A 15199-nucleotide genomic window follows, 5' to 3' on the forward strand; every position below is an offset into this window, starting at 1 on the left:
CGCCCGGAGTGCCGCTCCCGGCCCGGGCTGCAGCGCGTCCGCACCGCCGGCCCCGCCGGGCTGCAGCGCCCGCACCGCCCGGCCAGCGCCCGGCCAGCGCCCCGGGCCGCCCCCGGAGTGCTCCGCACCCGGCCCGGGCTGCAGCGTCCGCACCGCCGGCCCGGCCCGGCCAGCCGGCAGCCAGCGCCCCGGGCCGCCCCGCGGGGCCGCGCCGCTCCGCCGGGCGCCACGGCAGCGGTGAGTGGGGCCGACCGGGGGAGCGGGGAGGGAGGGCGGGCGGGCGGCGGGCGCCTTTCCCGGGGAGGCTCCGCGGGGGCGGCGTGGGGCTCTCCCGGACGCGTCCCGGGCTCAGCGCGGCGGCCGCGCCCGGGGTGCGGGGCGGCTGCGGAACCTCCGCGTTCCCTGTGTCAGAGAGGCTGCGGAACCTCCGCGTTCCCTGTGTCAGAGAGGCTGCGGATAGAGGTGCCCCTAAGCCGGAGGTTGCGGGGCTGGGCAGCGCTGTCAGAGCCGCGTTTCGGCCCCGGCTCGGCGGCAGGAGGAATGAACCAGCAATGAACCAGCTCCGGTTCTCCGCCGGTGGGTTTGGAGGGCTTAGAAACGCCCCGGAGGCCGTGGGTGAGCGCAGCCCCCCGTGAGCGCTCTGTGCGGGGGTCCCGCTGCCTTCCAGCCCGGGCCTGGGCCCGCTGACGGTGCCCGCCTGTCCCTCTGGCAGCTGCTCCTCTGCGACATAAGGACACTTGGGGACATCTTTCACTCCCCCGTGCCCTCTCCCCCACGGGAAAAGCCATGCCGGGTCACCTGTGGCTGGGTGCCCATCACCCCAAAGCACACGCAGGGATGCAGGGCAAGGTGTGCCCACTATACACCTCCTGCAGATGCTTAAAACAGAATTCTGCTCTGTGTGTGAGAGAAAAAATAATTGCTGTGTTGGATAATGGCAGGGAGTCGGAACCAGATTGATCTCCAAGGTCGCTTCCAAACCAATCTATGGTTCTATAAGCGTGTTGAATTGAGATTTTTAAAATCCATGGATAAGGAGAACCAGGACTGAAGCACATCAAGCCTGCTGCTAATAATGTAGATTGAGGGTAGAAAGAGCACTCAGCAGTGGCTCAGTGGCCGGAGAGGATGGATCCAGCTCTGTTTGAACAGGCACTGACCCTGTGCTTAGGAGGATGCAGTGTCTGTTCTGAGGGATTAACCATGGGAAATCATATTTTCAGGCAGTCTAGAGTGCCAAGTGCAGTGCAAGAAAATGTTTGGTTTATTTTTTTGGTGCTTTTTTAATTGGGGGAGGCAGATGGAAATAATTCCAAGCCGTGTCAGTGTCTAAACTAAACTCCACTGAGCCCAGCTTTGCTTGGGGAAGGTTCCCTGCAGTTTATTTCCGAGCGGAGTGGATGTACTTTGGTACTGCGCTATTCGGGTGCTGGAGCTCGGTGTTAAGTTCAGTTTTGCCCTTATAAGGGGCCTGGGAGGCATTTCCTCCTGGCACTTGTTTTTAAAACGCTCAGGAAGTTGCACCTTGATCTGGCTCTGTGCTGGGTGACACCGGGACAGGTGCTTTGAAGTGCAGGGCCAGCTCAGGACCTGCTGCTCGGGCTGAGCCGACAAAGACAAACCCGTCAGGCTTGAGATGGTAGAAGTTTGTCGTGGTAGGCAGATGTTACAAATATTTTTGTCAGTACATTTTTAGTGATTCAGTTGTTAAATATGTTACTTGTCCAAGTGTCACAGTATCTGTAAGCTGTCCCACAGCCCGGTGGCACAGTGTGTCTCTGGCCTTTGGGAAAGGTGATGTGAAAAGCTTGTAAAAAGCCACGGTGAGTGGGTTTAACCTTGCACAAGAATATAAACACGAAACAGGAACCGTGTTAAAGTCTATGAACTCCTGGAAGGTTGTGCACTGCGTAGTTGGTTCAGAATTAATGGCAAAGTGGCCCTTTTTTGAGAGGTAGCTTCTGTAAGTGTTGATCTGTTTCTGTATGCTCAAATTGTCTGTTCAATGATTTCAGTTAAAAAACAATCAGGAATATTTAATGGAAAAGCTTTGAAAAACAAGTCTATCAGCTGCAAAGCAAAAAGGTGAAGTGCACCTGAACAGTCACTCAGGGGGTAAAATCAATGTTCCTTTTAAACTCATTTTTCCCTTGGTCAAACCAAGTCTGCAATTTCAAATTAGTTTAATTCTTTGCCTTACCTCTTCGGGGCTGGAGGGAAGGCAGAGTTCTTATAAGTTGTATAAATTCAGGAAGTTTAGAGTGACATTTTTGTAGTGGTTTAGTCTTGCAAATAAAGACAAAATTCAGAGAAATCAGCTTCCTTTTTTGTGTGGAGGGGAAAAATCTGTTTTCACGGGTAGCATCCTGACAGCTTCACCTCTTGTGCCTCCCCCTGCTCCCTGAATTTGGAGGTAAAACACCTTTTTCTTCAAGAGAACTGGCCTCAGGTTCCTCGGCTCCTTCTGGTGCCTGATCTGGCATGAGGAAGAGGCTCAAAATGAGGAAGGGAGTTCAAAACCCAGCAGCCAGCTGGATAATCCTTGTGTTGGGTGCAGAGAAAGAGCTGCTCTGATTCCATAAAGAGGAAGGTGTTTGCATTGTGGACCCGCCAAAGCTTTCACACATAACAGCAAACCCTCAGGACTGGTTTTATCGAGGTTGTTGTGAGAATTTCTGACCCAGAAAGGAGCTTGAGAAGCCAGATCATGGAGGCAACACCGAGCTGGGGCTCTGCTCCTGATTTGTCTTGTGTCCAACAGCAATTAAAAATGATAAAGTGTTTTCTTCTGGGTGAAAAACTGGCAATATTCACGTTGTTCTTTTTCACTAACAGTCTGCAATTCAGGCATTATTCCTGTAAACACACTCAGAGTTGCTCCAGATCTTTTGAAGCACTTAAAATGCCATTAGGTTTCAGGTAGTGGTGGTGGCAAACACCTGCTAAATTGATAGAAAATGGCTTTTACAGTTCAAGCACACCATTCAGGCAGCTGATGCTGAGAGCCTGCCTGCAGTGGAGCTTTTCATTTGCTGGCAGGGTGAGACAGAAATGCTTGAACCTCAAGAAGGAAAGTGGAGCCTTAAAAAAAATCAGCATTTTGGGGTTTTGGCAGCTCAATTGCCACTTCCATCTCTTGCTGTCGCTTCTGTGCAGGACGTGAAGTGACAGATGAAGGGAGTTGTTCTCTCACTTGATTTCTTTAGCAGCACTTTGGGGCTCCCATCCAGGATGTGTTTTACAGACCTTCCAAAAAACTGAAGCACTGCTGAAAACTGCTGGAAGAAGAAGTTGTGATGGCTTTCTTGAGCGAAATGGCTGCAGCTTCTCTCGACTGAAAGTGGAGAGGAGGAAGTTCAGTTTAGTGGTTTTAATGTCCTGGCCTGTTGCACACAGGTGGATTTTTAAGGAACATGCCCTGACCATTTTCTTCATGCTGAAGGGTTTTATAAAACTGCAAACAGTTTTTCTGGCTGGAGTAGTTCTTGATTTTTTCTTTTTTTTTTTTTTTTCCCTTGAACTGGTTATATAAATGTAACGTAAGTTGCATAACTGACAGAAAATTGAGCTACAGGAAACTGGGAGAAAAATGGAAAAGTAAAGTCTGGAGCAGTTACTCTGCATATCAATAATGCCTTTTACACAGTGTGGGAGGTTTGATAACAGTGGTATTAATGTGGCTCTCTGCATGTGATGTGATTATGATTATGCCTTGAAACTGCTGGCACACAGAATTATTCTGTTTAACTTATTCTAGATTTCCTTCTCTCCACACTACGATGTAAAAGGTAATCTGGGAAGTAAAGGAAAAGAACTGAAGTGAAGGGAAAAGCAGAGGATTTATACATTATCCTGAACTGTGGGGAAAGGTAGTGCTGAATGCCTGGGGGGAAAAAAACGAGTTTTTATATGAGGAGGAACCAACCTGCAGAGTAAGGTGGAAATAAGCAGAAAGTAGAAAAATTGTTAAATTAAAGTGGTTTGGTGTTGCTGTTGGTCCTGTTTGGATCTGACTGCAATTTTCTGGAAATACCAAGAAGGAGCCTTCACGAGGAGCCTTTGGGAAACTGGGCTGTCATAAATCCATTTATCCAGTAGCTTTGCTTTATGCTGGATTTCACTGTTGCTGCTTTGGAGCAGGTCTGCTGCATCAGGGAGGCTCTGCTAATAAAGGGAATTAACCCAGTGTTTAACACAGTATTCTCTGAATTTTGAAGCCTGTGGGATTTACTGTGAGTCAAGAGTTTGGCCCCAGTTCCCAAAGGCATAATTCCCTTTGTACACAAAATTTGACAACTACAATTCCTCCTTCCAGGAGAAAACTCCTAAAGGCAATTTGCACATTCCTCCCTTGTTTATAGAATGGATCTGAGAGGGGCTTTGGCTTGTTAAAGCCCCAGAATATGAATATAGTTCAAATTTTTAGCAATTTTGGACTCCAAGTACTGTTTAGACAGTTCCCTGAGTGTTTCCTGTCTCTTCCAGCTATTCCAAGACTCAGTGGAATCTGTCTTGCTCATCATGGGGCCCAGCTGGAGTTCAGCAGGATATTGAAATATTAAATTGCATTAGTGATACTCTTAATAATACCCCTTCAGTGTGATGCATATTCTCTTAAAATGAGTTTATTGGTCTTCCACTTCAGATCTTTGGAACCACTTCATTTTCCTGGCTGCAAGCTGAGCTAATATTGACTGATGTCATTTGGAACAGGAAAAAAAATCCTTGTTCAGCTTAGGAAATCTGGGAAAAAACCCTTAACACCTTGTTTGTCAGGAAAAGGGCAGATCCAAACCTTCCACTTATTTTTTAGATAAGGAGAATGGAGCAGACAGCGCTCAGTCCTTGCCTGGGACAGCAGGGAGGGCAGGGAACACAATTTGTTTGTGTGTGGACTCAGATTTTCAGGAAATGGATTTGGCAGAGGTGACTTTTATGTTCATTTGGAGCCACCAGCAGCACGGAGAGATACATTAAACAAAACAAGCCTTGAAAACTTGGCACTTGTCTAAATAAAGGGCAGTCTAAATAACTTCCTGGTGCTGGCCATCCATAAATACCTGGCTCTGCTCTCTGGAGTTTATTAAAGTGTGATAACAAATGCAAAGCAAGTTTTGTTATTTGTGTGGCTTGTTCTGTTTGATGTTTTTTTCTTTCTTTTCATGAAGGTAAATTAGTTGTAGAGCACCAGAAAGGGAAGGGAGCATCAAGGGAAAAGTATTAAAGGTGCCACCGTAAGTGCCGCATTAGGCTCAGTCTTTTGTATTTAAATCTCTTTGGCATGGGTTGTTTTTTTGTCCCCAGGGTACCAAGCTCTCACCTCTTCTCCTGCATGGAGGGAAGGGGAGGCCACCCCGGGTGCTGAGGTTTTGACCCCGAGCTGGCATTTGCAGGTCACTTGGTGATTTTTGTGCGCTCAGCGTTTCGTGTTTACTGAGGGTGCACAAGAAATAACCTTTCACTTCCTGGACACTTCTGTATTTCGCTTTTCCTCAAAGTACACCAAAGCAGGCACCAATAATTTTGAAATTGCTGGGGCTGAGAGTTTAAAAGTTCATAAAGGACCAGAGGTGAGGGAGCCTGAGCTGTGTGTGTCACACCTTTGTGTCACCCTCGCCAGCTCTGTCACTCTGTGCTACAGGAATTACCCTCCCTCTGAAAAAAAAAAAGAATTAAAAATTCACTGTTTGCCTCTTTACTCTTTCCTGCTCTTGATTTATATTGCATTTATATTAATTTTCTTTTTCTCCTACCCTTCTTTCTTGTTCTTAATACTCAAGCTGAAGGAAGAGAAAGGTGCATTTGACTTCGGTAATGAACTTTGCTCTTTCCCGCTCTTGATTTGTACTGCATTTATTCTAAATAATATTTTTTTTTCTTCTGCCCTTCTTTCTTGTCCATAATACTCAAGCTGAAGGAAGAGAAATGTTCATTTGACTTTGATAATGAAGTATCAGCTGCAATTCCCAGACCTAGCACTTGTTACCTTCCAAGTGTTCCTGATGGAAAACTCTGTTTGGGCTCTGCAGGTTGTAAAGGGCACCAGGTGCTTCTGAAATGGGGTTAAAACCTTGTAACTTTTCTATTACAAACCTCAAGGCTTGGTTTAAATGTCTTTTATTTGACTTAGGTATTGTTTTGTGGAAGTCTCTTAATTATTCCAGGCCCTAAAGGAATAGTCAAGAGCTCCTCCAGGCTCTGGGCTGGTCAGACAAGGAACCCGTGCAACCCCTGATTTTTGGTAATTCATAACAATTCATTGCCAAGGAAGCTTGTGCTCATTGTCCTGAGGGGAACATCGAGGTTGTTTTATCATGATGCAGAACAAACCCCCATGGAAATGCAAATTGAGCTTTCCCAACTGGAATTCTCCCCTTGAAGCCTTTGTTTTTCCACGTGGAAAAAATCAACTTGCCTTGTTCTACACCAGCCATTGTTTTAGGAGGAATTCACGGCTTTGAACAACTTTCTTGTAGTTGTGGGGTTGATGAACAGCTTGGGTTTGATTTGGATGTCAAAGCCACACAGGGCAAGTGAAAGGACATTTAGGGATGGCTGGCTTAGAGCTGCATTTTTACCAAAGAGCAGCTATCTTCTGCCAAATTAAAAAAAAAAAAATCCTGTGGTTTTTAGAGTTCTTTCAGCTTCCTGCACACGTGACTGACAACCCAGCCAGGCCCCAGATATATAAGCAAGATACACCAGCAAACAGGCTGGGCTTAAAAAGATGCACCTTGTAAATCCTGAGTGCTCACCGAGGCTGATCAGATTAACCCGCTGTGTGATTAACTCCTCACCCTCTGTGGGATTCACGGCGTGTTTACCTCGCAATTAAAGAGTGTGCTAGCTCCAGGGTTCATCACAGCGCCTTCTTGGGAGTTTGCTGTTGAGTTAAGTGGAGAAAAAACCAGATTTTTCTTGGTTCGTGCTGTGTGTGGAGGCAGCAGAGCTGGGGGGTGTCCTTGAGGCTTCTCCTTGGCTCTGTGGGAATTTGGGAAAATCCTGTGTGAGGAACACCAGGCTGAGTTGAGGTGGAGAAATTTAGCTCCATCAGGCACAGAATTGTTCACAGAATTGTTCACAGAATTGTTCACAGAATTGTTCACAGAATTGTTCACAGAATTGTTCTCCCCACCCTTGCACCACAGCCTGGGCCTGGTGCTGTGTCTGCATCGTTCCCGTTCCTATAGGACTGCCCTCTGTCTTCTGTACTTGAAATATTAATTTTATTTGACCAAGGCAGGACCTGCCAGCCTATAAATCTGCATCCCCCTCTTGATGTGACCCCTCATTGATTTGGTTCCATGCTTTGCCTGATGAACAAACTCCTCAGGACTTGTTCAATCCTCTGTGTCCTTGTTACTTACCTGCTTGATGAAGTTTAATTAGCAGCTAAATTGCTGTGCTTGTTTGTGTGCACACTCTGCTGCCTCCCTTTTGGCCGCTGAGTTCTGTAAAAGCTCAGCTCTGCACACACAGATCGGTGCCTATCACTGAAATTATTACATAAAAACCTGGATTTCTCCAAGCTTTGTGGCAGGTCCAGCCTTTGAAATGCGGCCGAGATGCAAACCACTCTTCCTGATCATTTCGCTGATATTGCAAAAGTTTTTGTTAAAACCACAACTTTTTCCAGCCAAAACCAGGGAAAAGAAGATTTACTGCCTATTTCAGCTCACATTTTGGAAGTTCTTTAATCTGGAATAATTCTGTATTTAGGGCCAGGCCAGCTGGCAGAGGTGCACATGATCACTCAAAATGTCCCAGCCCTGCCCTGCTGGGTGGGACAATTCCTTTTTTCACCAATAAACAATGATAACCACCAGTGAAGCAGTGACACCTTCACCAGGCTCTGGTGTGCATCTGCTGACAGCCACAGCAGTTTTAGAAATGTTTTAGGGGATGTTCTAATCACCAAATTATCCTTAAAAAAAAAATCTCTTCAGTATGGTTTAGAAGTTTTCAGAATCAGTGGAGATGAGCAGCTTTCCCAGGCTGTTCCAGGATATTTATGTATTTATTAAAACCTGCTGTTGCTCAGTTTCAGAGACAGGGAAAGCTGGGAGTGGTTAATTAGCAGGGAGGACTGACATAATGATCCTTATCTTTTGAACAAATACACACTTACAGTCCCATAAAACCTTTCTACGTGTCTGTACTCATTGAGAGGGCACAGCCTGGAACAGAAATGTTTGGTTTGTTAAGCCCCAACCAAAGGATTAAGGAGCAGCTTTCTGTGTTCTGTCTCTGTGTTAATAGAGCTTCATTTTTTAGGGTTTAGTTTAGAATCAGACTCTTAAGGGTAGGGTTTAGGCCATGCCTCTGCTCCACGAGCATCCCATTATAAAATGGGCTAAAATGGGGTAATTCCCTTTCCCCCCATGTGGCTGAGCCTCATCCAGAGCCAGGGGTGAGCTGGAAATGGGGATAGGAGGGAAAAGTTCCTCTCTGGGAGTTTGACCTGGCTGGTGTCAGGGATGAGCTGGAAATGGGGATAGGAGGGAAAAGTTCCTCTCTGGGAGTTGGACCTGGCTGTGTGCAGGAGCCCAGGGTGCTCTTCAGCAGAGCTGAGGGCTCAGAATTGTCGTGGAGCTGGCTGTGGTTGGAGTTTTCGTGCTGGCCTCACATCATTTTCTCAGTTTCCAGCTCAGGTTTGTCTTCCTGCTTCCATCTGCATTGGATCCTGATTGTTTCCTGGAGCTGGGACCTAAAAATATAAACCAGGTTTTTATCTGTGAGCATGAGTAATTGGGGGGGTCAGGCCAATTAATTATGCAATAATTACGTTCTTTCCTCTTTCATTTTGTAGCTGTGGTCTTGCTCTAAGTCAAAGGCTGTGGCTTTAGGAAGAGACAAATGGTAATTTGATCAGGATGTGTTTTTAATAAGACAAAATGTCATCTAATGCTTAAGAAAATAAATGTTTTGTACACCAGCCCTCTCCTTAAGAGCCTGGGACATCTTTCATGCGGCACTTCAGTAATAAATAATTTTTAATAAAATTAACACCTCAGACATTCATTTTAAACTTCTAATTGCATTTATTTCCAGATTAAAACTGTGCTTTTCAGTGCTAGTCCTAACTAGGAAGGAATGGCTGTTCCTGGAATATCTGGAATTCTTTTCCCTTGCCCATCTGTTTGCTCTCGTGTGACAGCAAACAGCAAAGAATTTACAAGATTTTAAAACTGTGGCTTTGGCTTCTGTAATCCTCAATTAGACTTTCATCATTCCCAGCTGAAATGGCAGGGTGGCTTTTCCAGGGCTTGTATCAAAGAAAGGCATTTTTCCTTTGGGGAAGATGGAACGAGATGGGTCCTTCCCAACCCAAACCTTCCGTGACTCCAGCCCAAGCACGTGGTGAGAACTGGCAGAAAATTGAGTTTTAGGCAGCCTAAATGAAGCCCTTTGCCCTGATTTCAGTGACTTCTGGTCGCAAGCCATCAGCTCTGGATTTCTTGAGACAAAAATAAGGATGGGATGGTATTTCTGCAGTGTTTAACACTGCATACATCAAGGCTTTTAATAGCATCAAAAGAATGTACAGTGCATGTTGTAAGTGGAATTAGGTTTCTGTGCTCTGATGGATGAGGAAATAGTGCCATGCAAATTTCCCTCTCTTGGCAATCGAATTCTCCTCGTGGTGATTTTGTAGAACAGGATTATGGGGTTTTTGTTTAAATTCAGGTGGGGTTTTTGTTTAAATTCAGGTGGGGTTTTTGTTTAAATTCAGGTGAATTTACTCCTGAGAATGTTTTCTGCTTGCCTTGTTCCACTAAAATATCAGATTTTCAGCAGAGATTAATTGTACAGTGAGCCCTGAAGGGGGACAGAAATAGACTGATGGATCTGTTGAGTTGATTTTCCTGTAAGAATGAGGAAAATTATTCTTTTTTTTCTATTTGCACGTGTCTGGATATGTGTGGCGACATGCAGCAGGCAGCTTTTAGTTGCAAATAATCTTTTATATAAAGATAACCTCTGTGTATGCACAAAAGTCACAGACATCAAAACAAACATTGGTTTTCTTTATAGCTGGTTAAATATAATTTATATGCATTTCCATTTGAGAAATGAAGCAGTTTGTGACAGGAATACCAAGGCAGAGCTTGGCTGTGGCCGGGTTTCCAGGTTGGGACACCCAGGGCAATATTTTGGTTTGAATATCAGGAGTTTGCCCGCTGTGAGGTGCATGTGGGAATTCTCAGATTGCCTAAGGAAAATCCTGCAGGGCTGATACATCCAAATTACTGCAGGAATTACAGATTTTTTATTCCTCCAACCGATTTCTCTGAGTTTTGTCTGAAGTCTCTGATTAACCTTTCGACACACAGAGCTGCTTCATGTCCCTAACACTTATTTAATGTCTATTAAAATATTCTCTCAGCTCTTTGAATTCTGAAGCTATCCAAGCTTATGATTTTTTAATTATTTTTATTATGATTTTTTTTTAATGATCTGATGCATTTTGAGTGAGTTTTCATGGGATAACAAAGCTCTGGTAATTGCAGTGACAGGACAGTGGTTTTTGAACCTCCCAAAACCCAGAGGTTTCTGTAAATTCTGAAAATGCCTGATGTGGGATTGCTCAGTTTTTGTAAGGGATGAACCAACAACAAGCTGAAATTGGAGGTTTTGTTGTTCAGATTCCTGCATGATAACTTGCAATTCAATTTCTGGGTTGTTTTTAAGGCCAGAAAAAAAGGAAGTTCTTTATGGAGAAGAGAATTCAGAGCTGCAGGCCCCCTCGGGCAGCTCAGGGCTGTGGTGTCCTCAGCTCTGGGCATGCACAGGGCACCTCCTGCCTTTATTTTTTAATTTCTCATTCTTTTCTCCAGGATCCCGTGTGCCTTACAGGGGGATTTGTAGGAGGTGCTGCCCACTGCAGTTCAGTATTTATTGCCCAGAGGAGCTGCACTGTATTTGTAAATTGGCTGCAGCTTTGGAGCCAAGCAGGAAATGTCCAGATGCTTCATAAAAGTTCTTTTTTCCATAGATTTTGGGTTGGAAATCCAGGCTTTGGAATTGTGATGAATTGTGAAACCAGCCAGTTTCATCACAGTGGATAAAAAAGGGGGAGAGGTGTGATTTTTGATTTAAAGCTCCTCAGACTTATCTCTCTTCTCTTTTTCCATTTTTTCCCCCTTTCCCTCTGTCTTTCCAGATTTCCTGCCTGTGGAATTCCCAAATTTCCCTTGGAACCTTTCTTTTCCAGCTGTGCTCACTCCTCTGGAAGTTTTCTCATTTGTAGAAATGCAAAAAAAAAAAAAAAAAAATCCAGAGGGGGTGTGAAGCTACACTCACAGCTCAGCTGAAATTAAAACCAAGTTTTTGCAGCAAATAATAAATTCTAAATTTACCCTCCCCCTCAAAAAAAAAAATAAATTCAGAAGTTTTCGTGTCTCGTGGTCTCTGAGGCACAAAATGTGTTGTTAGTTCTGGTATCAGGTTCAGAAGGGGAAATACAAAACCTCAGTTCCAGAGCCCAGTTCCTGTTTTTGTGACTTAACAGTTTGAGCTGGGGCTTTGTTGCTGCTGGGTTTTGTTAGTTAGGACACAGGCAAATAGGTTTTTATAGTTTATAAGTGAGTTAATCTGGGTTTAACATTTATCTGTCCTCTCTTTTTTCTGAGTTAAGGTGAAAACTTCACCCAAAATAGGGATATTGTGCTTTTTCTGGAGAAAAAAAGAGCAGAAAATAGTATTTTTTTTAATGACTGACACTACGTAATGGAGAGATAAAACTTAATAATTCATTCATAGGTACTTAATAAAGTAGTGCAAGTATAATAATCAACAACTTCCGTAAGATATGAAGTATTTTTCCTAAAAGTTTCAGGATTTTTCCTCTTGTTTTGGTTTTTTTTTTCCCTTGATGTCCAAAAAAAGCCACTCAACCCCAGAAGAAGCTGTTGTTATTTTGGCAGTGAGAGGGGAAGGTGCAATAAAAACTTGACACAATTTCTGAAGGGTTTATGTGAGGATTAATGATGTGATCACAACATGAACTCTGTGCTTTGCTGGCCTCTCTCTTTTCTTCCCTTTGCCATTTCTTTGTGATCTCTTTTAAGGCATGAGCACCACAATTTAATTATTGGCTTAATATCACTGCAATTCTGGCAAAGACTTTGGTTTATACAATTTTTAAGCACATAAATAATTTTGGAGACCTACCAAAATTATATACAATATATATAAAATCTACAGGATCACATATGTATCACTGATAACTGATTAGCTTAATTAATCTTGATTAAAATTTACATCTGTCATGAAGATTGTTTTTAAAAGGCTTTTCTGTTCTCTGTTTTCATGGTAGATGTACAGTCAAAGTATAAAAATGACGACCTTCACTCTGTGGAAATTCCCTGTATGTGAGCAGCAGTTCCTGGAAATAAGACAAAGAAGGGGGATTTTTCTGATTTTTGTGGGGTTCAAACAGCGAAGGCAGAGATCCTGCATTCAGAAAGTTTGTGATGACAGCTTTGGGGTAACTGGGTGATCTTGGAGTAATTCAGTGTCTTAGGGGACCACTCAGAAATTCAATGTTTTAGAGGGCAGCTCAGAAATTCAATGTTTTAGAGGGCAACTCAGTAATTCAATATATTAGAGCACAACTCAGAAATTCAATGTTTTAGAGGGCAGCTCAGAAATTCAATGTCTTAGAGGGCAACTCAGAAATTCAATGTTTTAGAGGGCAACTCAGAAATTCAATGTTTTAGAGGACAGCTCAGAAATTCAGTGTTTTAGAGGACAGCTCAGAAATTCAATGTTTTAGAGGACAGCTCAGAAATTCAATGTTTTAGAGGGCAGCTCAGTAGCTGAGCGTGGCTGCAGTTAGGAGGGAGAAGGTAAGAAATAATTTCCTGAAGCCAAATATTTGGGAGTTGCCAGTTAAACCTTTGGAGAGTGATTCTAGCACGACAACCCTCATTTCAAGTCCTTTTTAATGCTGGATTTCGGTAGCATCAGTTTATGGCTGATCTTTTTCAGAGTGACCCTTGGAGGCTGCAAGGAGGAGCAGCAAACCCTGCGGGGTTTCTGGTGGTGTTTTGTGGCCCCTCTGCCCTGCAGTGTCGGAGTCTAGAACATTCCTGTGGCCACCCTGGAGGGTTTGGGGACAGGACAGGGGGTCTGGGGTCTGTCCAAGGGGGTCACAGCCTCACACAGAGCCCAGGAGGGCACTGCCTCTGATCCCTGCCATGGCAGTGAATGCCCACAGTGTGTGAAGAATCACAAGCTGAGAGAATTCAAAATAAGTAGTATTTAATTTATCATAGAATGTAAATGTAGAATCTGGGATTCTCAGTGTATGGGGTTGAAGAGACAAGCTGGAGGAATTGGGGAGTGGCCCCTGTGCTCCTTGTTCTTGCTCTCGTCCCCCATTTTCTGCTGAGTTGGATTTTAGAGATTGGTTTAGAGTAGAAATGACATGTTAACATAGGTAGTGAGCATTGGTAAGATTCTGTAAATAAAAAGTTCATTGTGGACAGTGGTTGGATCAGGGGAATGGTACAAAGGGTCCAGGACCCTCTGACCCGCCCAGTCCCCCGCGTGTCCTGCTCTGCTGGGGACGCCCTGCAGAGCTGGGACAGAACTGAGATCAGGGACCCTGCCAGGGAGGCCTGGCAGAGCTGAGAAAGAACTGAAATAATGAAGAATAAACAACCTTGGAAATGTGCACTGGGGACTCAACTTGTCGTCTCTACCTCTGGTGTGAAACACTTAGGGCAAAGAGAAGACAAAAAACCTGATTACCTGAGGATCTCAGGGAAGAGCAACCCTGAGACTGGAGCATCCCCAGGGTGTGATGCAGGAGCTCCAGACGGGGACAGCAGAGAGGGCAGGAGGGATTGGGGATGAGCCCTGGGATGAGTCACCCCTGCCTGAGTCAGTGCTAAAAGCCATTGAGCAAGAGCGGCGCAGCTTAGCTATTTTTAATATTTGCTTACTCACATTTACTGTACTAAGCTCTTTACAGGAAAGGTGGTTAAGAGCTGCAGTAAGCTCCTAAAGCCACTTTCCACGGCAGCAGCTCCTGGATTTGAGGAGCAGCGATGCCTTCAGCCCTGTTTTGTCTGAGCTGTTAAAATCTGTAATTCTTGATGCTTCCAAGAGTGCTGCAGTGTGGTGCTCACAGGATTGCCTCTGGGTACAGAGGATAAATTGGATATAACATAACATTCTATATTCCTGGATACCCAGGGATAAATTGGACTTTAAAACCAGCAGAAGCAGCTGGTTTCATCACAGCTGTTTTGGTCGATGCTGTCTTATTTTAAACAAAAATTAACTAAACTTTGTAAGTTAGATAAGCATATTTTAACAAAACATGGGATAATTTTAAATTTAACCAATACTTAATATGAATAAATTTTGGCAAAAGGAATCTTAAATTGTATTCATAAAACTTACATGTAATAGAACTTTAAATTAACAAAACATAACCTAACATTATTTAAATTTTACAAAATTTTAAGCTTAAATTTAACCTAAACAGGGCCCAAACTTAACACCGGTATGTTTTTTATGGTACTTAGAGGTATTTTTTGACCTCACCAGGTGGAATTCTGTCCCCAAAGCGCCGTGGGTTAACGTGAATAAAACACCCAAGGTTTTTTAGCCACGATGGAATAACCAGGTCCCAACTTTGCTGTTCAAGCCCCGTTTCAGTGCCCGCCTGTCACAGTGGACACAGAAAGAACCACATGAAGACACACTAGTGAGCGAAACAAGAAAAAAGAGACGAGTTTATGTACAAAACTCAGTTTTATACATTTCCTATAGTGCCCGTGGATTGGAGGATGGAATTCCACCTCTCAATCCACATTAGTCAAGCTAACTGTCAATCACCTTTCTCTTCTCACCTAGAAATATAAACAATGAAAGACACTTAGCAAAACATAGCCAGTGTTTATAATAGAAAGTATGATAAAGTAAAATTTCTGACTCCAATATAAAAAACATTACAGAAGGCTTAGAAAAGTCTTCAAAACCAGGGTGACATCCGCCCTCCTCCGGGCGTGCTCTGGTGCTGAGGGAGCCCTGGCTGTGCCCTCCCCGGGCACGGCTGTTCTCCCCCTCCAGCTGCTGCCAGCTGTGCTGCAGCAGGAGGGAGCCCGGCAGGTTCCTGGGGTGCCTTTGTGTCACCGAGTTCAGCCGTGGCTTCCTGTTTACTGCTGCGAGGGAGGGCTGGGCC

The 15199-nt window shown here is 44.4% G+C and overlaps 1 protein-coding gene across 2 annotated transcripts in view; it reads left to right on the forward strand.

The window, feature by feature from the left end:
• Positions 1-15199, forward strand: part of JAK1 (Janus kinase 1) — a 51050-nt gene continuing 35851 nt past the window's right edge. For both annotated transcript variants that reach the window (XM_063406900.1, XM_063406901.1), the window contains exon 1: positions 1-237. The gene's annotated coding sequence lies outside the window, so the exon portion shown is untranslated. The remainder of the gene's footprint in view (positions 238-15199) is intronic.

The sequence above is a fragment of the Prinia subflava genome, chromosome 10 (assembly GCF_021018805.1).
Source record: "Prinia subflava isolate CZ2003 ecotype Zambia chromosome 10, Cam_Psub_1.2, whole genome shotgun sequence".
In the NCBI taxonomy this organism is placed as follows: Eukaryota; Metazoa; Chordata; class Aves; order Passeriformes; family Cisticolidae; genus Prinia; species Prinia subflava.